Raw genomic sequence first — 8,372 nt, 5'->3', positions numbered from 1 at the left:
AAATTTGCATTGAGGAAGCATGCGTTATATCAGAACCAACTGTATAATAACTTGAAATGTGAACTATGTAAATATGATTGGGTGGAGATAGTGTGAGTAAATTTGTATCCTTTTGGAAATTATTATATGTAGGGATTTTTGATTGGAAACTTGTTATGTAGAGATAATATATAAAATCTTGTTTAATAAAATTTTATGTCTGTAAAGATATGAGCTGTAGTCTATTTCTGGATATTTACATCTCCCATGCAAATATGAATGAACGTTTAAACAAAGAAACTTGAGTCATGACTGGACTAATAGCAAATAAAGGGTTAAACACATGCTTTCAATTACCCCTTTTTTATATAGGTGTTTCTGAATTTTAGTTATCAAAGGTCTGACTCTAATTCGTAAACTATGCTCCCTAGTCATGATCTCTCAATTAACATAAATATTTTCTCCCAATCCATTTGACATATTCGCCAGTGAGGCATCAATGGCAGAAAGAGCAGGGTCAGTGAAGCAGAGATTTTAGTGAAAGTAGTGTATCTTTGTTTATCCTGTCTTTTCCTGTCAATATCTTGAAGACTTTGATCCATTCACCTCTTAACCTTCTAAATTCTAAAGAAACGTCTCCTCATAACTTAACTCCTGAAGTCCAGGATCATTCTTGAAATGATGTCTAACCAGAGTGTAACTGCAGTATAACATCTGCATCCTTGTACTCCAGTCCTCTAGACGTAAAGGCCAGCATTCCATTAGCTTTCTTGATTATTTTCTGCAACTGTTTGTGCCAGGGTGGTTCAGATTAGATTCCCTACAGTGTGGAAACAGGCCCTTTGGCCTAACGAGTCCACACTGCCCCTTGATACATCCCACCCAGACCCAGACCCATCCCCCTATAACCCACACACCCCTGGACACTATGGGCAATTTAGCATGGCCAATCCACCTAGCCTGCACATCTTTGGACTGTGGGAGGAAACCGGAGCACCCGGAGGAAACCCACGCAGACGCGGGGAGAACGTGGTATAGTGGCACAGTGGTTAGCTCTGCTGCTTCACAGTGCCATGGACCCAGGTTTGATTCCAGTATTAGGCAACTATGTGTAATTTATGTCTCCTAATGTCTGCATGGGTTTCCTCTGAGTGTTCTGGTTTCCTCCTACAGTCCAAAGATGTGCAGGCTAGGTGGATCAGCCATGGTAAATGCAGGGTGTTAGGACAGGGAAGTAGGTCTGGGTGGGTACTCTTTGGAGGGTTGGTGTGGACTCAGTGGGCTGAATGGCCTGCTTCCACACTGTAGGGACTTTATGATTTTTAAGATCAATGCACATGATCCCTCAACTCTCTTTGGATAGCCACTATATTTAACTTCATACCATCTAGAAGTATCCCAAACTATTCCTTTTTGGCCCTGAAAGGATAACCTCATACTTGATTTCATTGAACTCCATTTGCCACAGTTTTGTCCATTTACCTTGTCTATCAATATCCTCTTGTAATTTTATGCTATCATCTGCACTGTTTCTTTGATAGGTTGTAACTATGTTTTAGATGTAGAACCTGAGTATAAAGTTTGATTCTATGCATGCTGAAAACTATCAGGCATTGATTAATGAAGACTGGCTAGTTGCTGTCATCAGAAAACTGTCCATGATTATCTGATCTACTGTTATACAAAAAGAAATCCCCACAGAAAGGTGGTTGAGCTCCTTCTGGCCCCATGTTCTGACAACATATCCTTTTGTTCGTGCCTGTAGTGGTTCCTTAAAGGAACAACATTATGTCACAATTAGCCCATGTTTTCCTGGCTTATCTGACACTGGCTACTTTAGGCAACCTAACATTCCAGGGTGGATCTCAAACAGTTATCGGGCAGCTTATTTTCAGATTTAAAGAAAAAGCTTTACTTGTTTTATGCGTATACTCTGGCTATCCCTTTTTTCACTGGTGACAATAGGGAGTTAGGTGGTGAACTAAAAAACAGGACCTCTAGGGCAGTAATCTCAGGTTTACACGCTGTGCCATAATGCTGCTGAGGTTAGGGGCAGAGAGAATAGTACAACTGAACATGTGGCCAAATAGCTGGTGTCGGGGGGGGTCTTCGGATATGTAGATCAATGGGATGTCTTCCAGAGACTGAACTGGTGGGATGGCAGTATCCTGGCAAGAAGGTTCTATAGTGCCACCTGGAGTGGGGGTTGGGGTTTAAACAAGTGTGACGGGCAGTTGGGAACGGGAGCGGCAGGTCAGTAAGTATGGAGACCTGGGAAGAGCTTGAGACTAAAGCAAGTATAAGTAAAAGGAGTCAAGTTGAGGTTGCTGAGTTCAGCATAACTGGAGTCTTAAACTGAATCTTCACTGAAAGAAGTATGACAGGCAAGATAATAAAATGTGAGGCTGGATGAACACAGCAGGCCAAAAAAGCTTTTGTGCTCCTGAGATGCTGCTGGGCCTGCTGTGTTCATCCAGCCTCACATTTTATTATCTTGGATTCTCCAGCACCTGCAGTTCCCATTATCTATGACAGGCAAGAACCTGGATTGACATATGCAGTTATGATGCTGTTGCTATCACAGGGGCATAGTTGAAGGAAAGACAGGATTAGCACCTCAACGTTCCAGGATATCAATGTTTTAGACGAGAAGGAGGAGGAAACAAAAATGGTGGGGAAGTTGCATCACTGGCTAGGGAGCACATTACAGCTGTATTGAGGGAGGACACCCTCGGGAGGGATCTTGCAGCGAGGCATTATGGGTAGAGCTCAGGAACAGGAAGGTGCAGTCTCAATGCCAGCTAACTGCCAATGTGAGACAGAGAAAGAGATATATAGTTCATGGAAAGATGTGAAAATAACAGGGTTGGTATGGTGGGTGATTTTAACATTCCCCATATTGGCTGGATCTCCCTTGATGCCAGGGGTTTGGATGGGGAGCAATTTGTTAGGTATGTTCAGAAGGGTATTTTTGAAACAGTATATGGATAGTTCAATGAGGGAGGGGGGCCATATTGGAACTGGTATTGGGAAATGAATCTGGTCAAGTGATCAAAGTTTCAGTGGGGGAGCATTTTTGGAATAATGACCATAATTCTACAGGTTTTTGGATACTTATGGGTAAGGACAAGAGTAGACCTTGGATGAATGTGTTAAATTGTAGAAAGGCCAATTGTAACTTAATTAGGCAAGAATTGGAGAAAGTGGATTGGGAGTGGCTGTCTGAGGGTAAATCCACATCTAGTTGATTAGAATGCAGGACACACATGCTCCTGTGAAAATGAAGGTCAGGAATGGCAAGATTTGGGAACCATGGATGACAGGGGAAATTATCAGTTTAGTCAAAGAAAAAGGAAGAACTAAGGTCTAGACAACCAAAAATAGACAAAGTCTTTTAAGAATACGGAGAAAGTAGGAAGGAGCTTAAACAAGGAGTTAAGGAGGGCTAAAAGGGGCCATGGAATGTTCTTAGCTAGCAGGATTAAGGACAATACCAAGGCATTTTATTCATACACACGAAACAAGGGTAACTAGGGAAGGAGTAGGCCCATACAGGATATTTGAGAGAAGTCATATGTGGAGCCATAGGACCTTCATGGGTACTTTACGTCGATATTCACCAAAAAGAGGGACATGAGGGATGTTGAGCTTAGGGAAATGTGTGTGAATACTCTCAGGCAGGTCAACAAATGAGGAAATGTTGGGTGTCTTGAAATACATTAAAGTATACAAGACCCAGGGTCAGACAGGATCTCTCAGAGGATACTGTGGGAGGCATGTGAGGAAATAGCTGGGGCCTTAATAAGTATCTTTGCATCCCTTTTGGCCTCAGGCAAGGTTCCAGGGATTGGAGAATGGGCAATGTTGTTCCTTTGTTTGAGAAGGTAAGCAGAGATAATCCAGGTAATTCCAGACAGGACAGCCTGACGTCAGTGGTGGGAAGCTGTTGGGGAAGATACTGAGTGACAGGATTTATTCACTTTTGAAAGTGAATGGACTTGTTGCTGATAGGCAGCATGAGTTTGTGTACAGAAGGTCATGTCTCACCAACATGTCTGAGTTTTTTGAGGAGGTTACAAGAATGATTGATGAGGGAAGGGTAGTGGATGTTGTCTAGATGGACTTTAGCAAGGCATTTGATAAGGTATTTCATGGCAGGCTGGTACAGAAGGTAGTCTCAAAGGCTTCAGGGCATGCTGGCTTTATGGATAAAGAACTGGTTTATTCATAGGAGACAAAGAGTAGTGATGGAAGGGTGCTTTTTGGAATTGAGATGTGGGGTTCCATAGTGATCAGTGCAGGGACCTTTGTTGTTTGTAATACATATAAATGATCTGGAGTAAAGTGTAGGTGGTCTGATGGTAAGTTTGTAGATGGCACCAAAAATTGGTAGAGTTGTAGTTAGTGAGAATGATCGTCAAAGGATACAGCAGGATACAATTCGATTGCAGATTTGGCAAAGAAATGGCAGATGGAGTTTAATCTGGACAAACGTAAGGTGATGCAATTTGGAAGATCACATTCAGGTTTGAATTATACAATATATAGCATAACCCTTAGGAGTATTGACATACAGGAGGCTCCCTGACAACAGTAACACAGGTGGATAAGCTGGCCAAGAAGCATGTAGCCTTCATAAGCTGGGGCATCGAATGTAAAAGTTGGCAAGTTATGTTATAGCTGTATAAAAATTTATGTAGGCCACATTTGGAATATTGTGTGCAGTTTTGGTCACCACACTACCAGAGGATGTGGATGCTTTGGAGAGAATGCTGAGAAGGTTTACCAGGATCTTACCTTGTCTGAGATAACAAGGGGTAGAGCTGGATGAACACAGCAGACCAAGCAGCATCAGAGAAGCAAGAAGGCTGACGTTTTGGGCCTAGACCCTTCTTCAGAAATCTTCTGATGAAGGGTCTAGGCCCGAAACGTCAGCTTTCCTGCTCCTCCGATGCTGCTTGGCCTGCTGTGTTCATTCCCGCACTACACTTTGTTATCTCAGATTCTCCAGCATCTGCAATTCCTACTATCTCTTGCCTAGTCTGGAGTGCTTTATGTATGACTAGCAATTGGGTTTTCCCTTTTACAGCGTGCTATTTTTGGGAAATTTCATGGTGGGATTTCCCCTTATGGCTCGAAGTGATTTTTCTCACACTACCTTCAGTTCCTCTCCCAAATTAATTATACAGTTGGCTTTTTTGGCCCTTTAAGCAATCATGCAGGAGGGGAAATGAAAGACCCACTGCCACTGGGACCTTTCAGTGAGGAAGCCAAAAGCACATGCACCGTTGTTATTGTCTTGAATTCATCCCTCCCTTCCTTTTCCTGATTTGCAGGCTTTCCAGGGCGTTGCTTATATTTTCTGTAATGAATACTGATGGAAAATACCTATTCAATTCATCTGCCTTGTTTTCCATTATTAATTCTCTAGATTCAATTTCCATAGGAGCAATGCTCACTTTGTTAACTCTTCTCTTTTAAATAATCGATATAAACTCATGCAGTTTATGTATTTCTTTGCAGCTTTTTCTTTTACTCTAATTTCCCTGTCTTTATTAATTTTCTAGTCATTCTTTGCTCTGTTAATTCTGTCCAATCTTCTGCCTACCGGTCAGCTTTGTGCATGTTATATGCTTTCTCTTTATGTTTAATTCTAGCTTTAGCATTTTTATTTAGTCACAGATTGTGGGTCCTCCTCTTGGAATTTTTCTTTCTCATTAGAGTGTAATTGTTCTCTGTATTTTGAAATATGCCCTGAAACGTCTGCCACTGCATCTTTATTGACCTACTTCTTAACCTAATTTATGTATCATCAGTTATTCACCAAAATTATTCTGAGCAATCTTATGTGAGAACAATATCCCAAAGTGCTTCTAATTTTAGACATGTGCTTTAGCATTCAACATAGCGTTCAGGCAATTATAACCTTTTCCCTATTTGCCTCCTATCTAATTGGCATTACATTCTCTGTTTAGGAGATAATGGGAAGTGCAGATGCCGGAGAATCTGGGATAACAAAGTGTGAAGCTGGGTGAACACAGCAGGCCCAGCAGCATCTCAGGAGCACAAAAGCTGACGTTTCGGGCCTAGACCCTTCATCAGAAAAGGGCAACGAGGAGAGGGTTCTGAAATAAATAGGGAGAGAGGGGGAGGCAGATTGAAGGTAGATAGAGGAGAAGATAGGTGGAAAGGAGACAGACAAGTTAAAGGGGTGGGGATGGAGCCTGTAGAGGTGAGTGTAGGTGGGGAGGTAGGGAGGGGATAGGTCAGTCCAGGGAGGATGGACAGGTCACGAGGGTGGGATGAGGTTAGTAGGTAGGAAATGGTGGTGTGGCTTGAAGTGGGAGGAGGGGATAGGTGAGAGGAAGGACAGGTTAGGGAGATAGGGATGAGCTGGGCTGATTTTGGGATGCAGTGGGGGGATGGGAGATTTTGAAGCTTGTGAAATCCACATTGATACCATTGGGCTGCAGGGTTCTCAAGCAGAATATGAGTTGCTGTTCCTACAATCTTCGGGTGGCATCATTGTGGCACTGCAGGAGGCCCAGGATGGACATGTCGTCTAAGGAATGGGAGGGGGAGTTAAAATGGTTCGCAACTCAGAGGTGCATTTGTTTATTGCGAACCGAGTGTACGTGCTCTGCAAAGCGGCCCCCAAGCCTCCACTTGGTTTCCCCAATGTAGAGAAAGCCACAACAGTTACAGCGGATGCAGTATACCACATTGGCAGATGTGCAGGTGAACATCTGCTTAATATGGAAAGTCATCTTGGGGTCTGGGATGCGGGTGAGGGAGGAGGTGTGGGGGCAAGTGTAGCACTTCCTGCAGTTGCAGGGGAAGGTGCCGAAAGTGGTGGGGTTGGAGGGGAGTGTGGAGCGGATAAGGGAGTCACGGAGAGAGTGGTCTCTCCGGAAGGCAGACAAGAGCGGGGTTGGAAAAATGTCTTGGGTGGTGGGGTCGGATTGTAGACAGCGGAAGTGTCGGAGGATGATGCGTTGTATCCGGAGGTTGGTGGGGTGGTGTGTGAGGACGAGGAACATCCCCCCCCGCAGTGGTCGAGAATGCCCTCTTTTACTTTTATCTTTAGCCCTCCGAGCCTGCACCGACACGCTGCCGATCACAAGTAAAACCTCCACCCCTTCCGGGGACCGTATCCCTCTATTCCCATCCAGTCATGTATTTGTCGAGATGCCATTTAAAAGTCACTATAGTTTCTGCTTCCACTACCTCACCCAGCAGCGAGTTCCAGGCACCCACCACTCTCTGTGCAAAAAGCATGCCCTGTACATCACCTTTAAACCTTGGCATCTCATTTTACTAAAAGTAAAAGAGAAAGCTATATATAAAAAGATATATATACATGATTTGGAGGAGAATGCAACTGGTCTGATTAGTAAGTTTGCTGATGACACAAAAGTTGGTGGAATTGTGGATAGCGAAGAGGACCATCAAAGGTTACAGCAGGATATAGATTGGCTGGTGACTTGGGCAGAGTGATGGCAGATGGAGTTTAATCCAGAAAAATGTGAGGTAATGCATTTTGGAAGGTTTAATCCAGATGGAAAATACATGGTAAATGGCAGAACCCTTAAGAGTACTGTTGGGCAGAGGGATCTGGGTGTACAGGTACGCAGGTTGCTGAAAGTGGCCACACAGGTTGAAAAGGTGTCAACAAGCCATATGACATGCTTGCTTTCATCGGCCGAGGCGTTGAGTTTAAAAATTGGCAGGTAATCTTGCAGCTTTATAGAACCTTAATCAGGCCGCATTTGGAATATTGTGTTCAATTCTGGTTGCCACACTACCAGAAAGATGTAGTGGCATTGGAGAGAGTACAGAAAAGATTTACCAGGATGTTGCCTGGTATGGAGGGCATTAGCTATGAGGAGAGGTTGGAGAAACTTGGGTTGTTCTCACTGGAACAACAGAGGTTGAGGGGATACCTGATAGAGGTCTACAACATTATGAAGGGCATGGGCAAACTAGACAGTCAGAAGCTTTATCCCAGGGTGGAAGAGTCAGTTAGCAGGGGCCATGGGTTTAAGGTGCGAGGGGCAAGGTTTAAAGGTGATGTACAGAGCATGCTTTTTGCACAGAGGGTGGTGGGTGCCTGGAACTCGCTGCCGGGTGAGGCAGTGGAAGCAGAAACTATAGTGACTTTTAAATGGCATCTCAACAAATACACGACAGGATAGGAATAGAGGGATACAGTCCCTGGAACGGTTGGGGATTTTACTTGTGATCGGCAGCGTGTCGGTGCAGGCTCGGAGGGCTAAAGGGCCTAGTCCTGTGCTGTAATTGTTTTGATCCAGGAGGCAGTGCTGAAGGAGTCTCAGCTCTTGAACTTGTCTAACATTATAGATGGGAGTTGAGGTTGTAGGGAGGATGGGCAA

The sequence above is a fragment of the Stegostoma tigrinum genome, chromosome 10 (assembly GCF_030684315.1).
Source record: "Stegostoma tigrinum isolate sSteTig4 chromosome 10, sSteTig4.hap1, whole genome shotgun sequence".
In the NCBI taxonomy this organism is placed as follows: domain Eukaryota; kingdom Metazoa; phylum Chordata; class Chondrichthyes; order Orectolobiformes; family Stegostomatidae; genus Stegostoma; species Stegostoma tigrinum.
Note: the sequence above shows the minus strand (reverse complement) of the source record.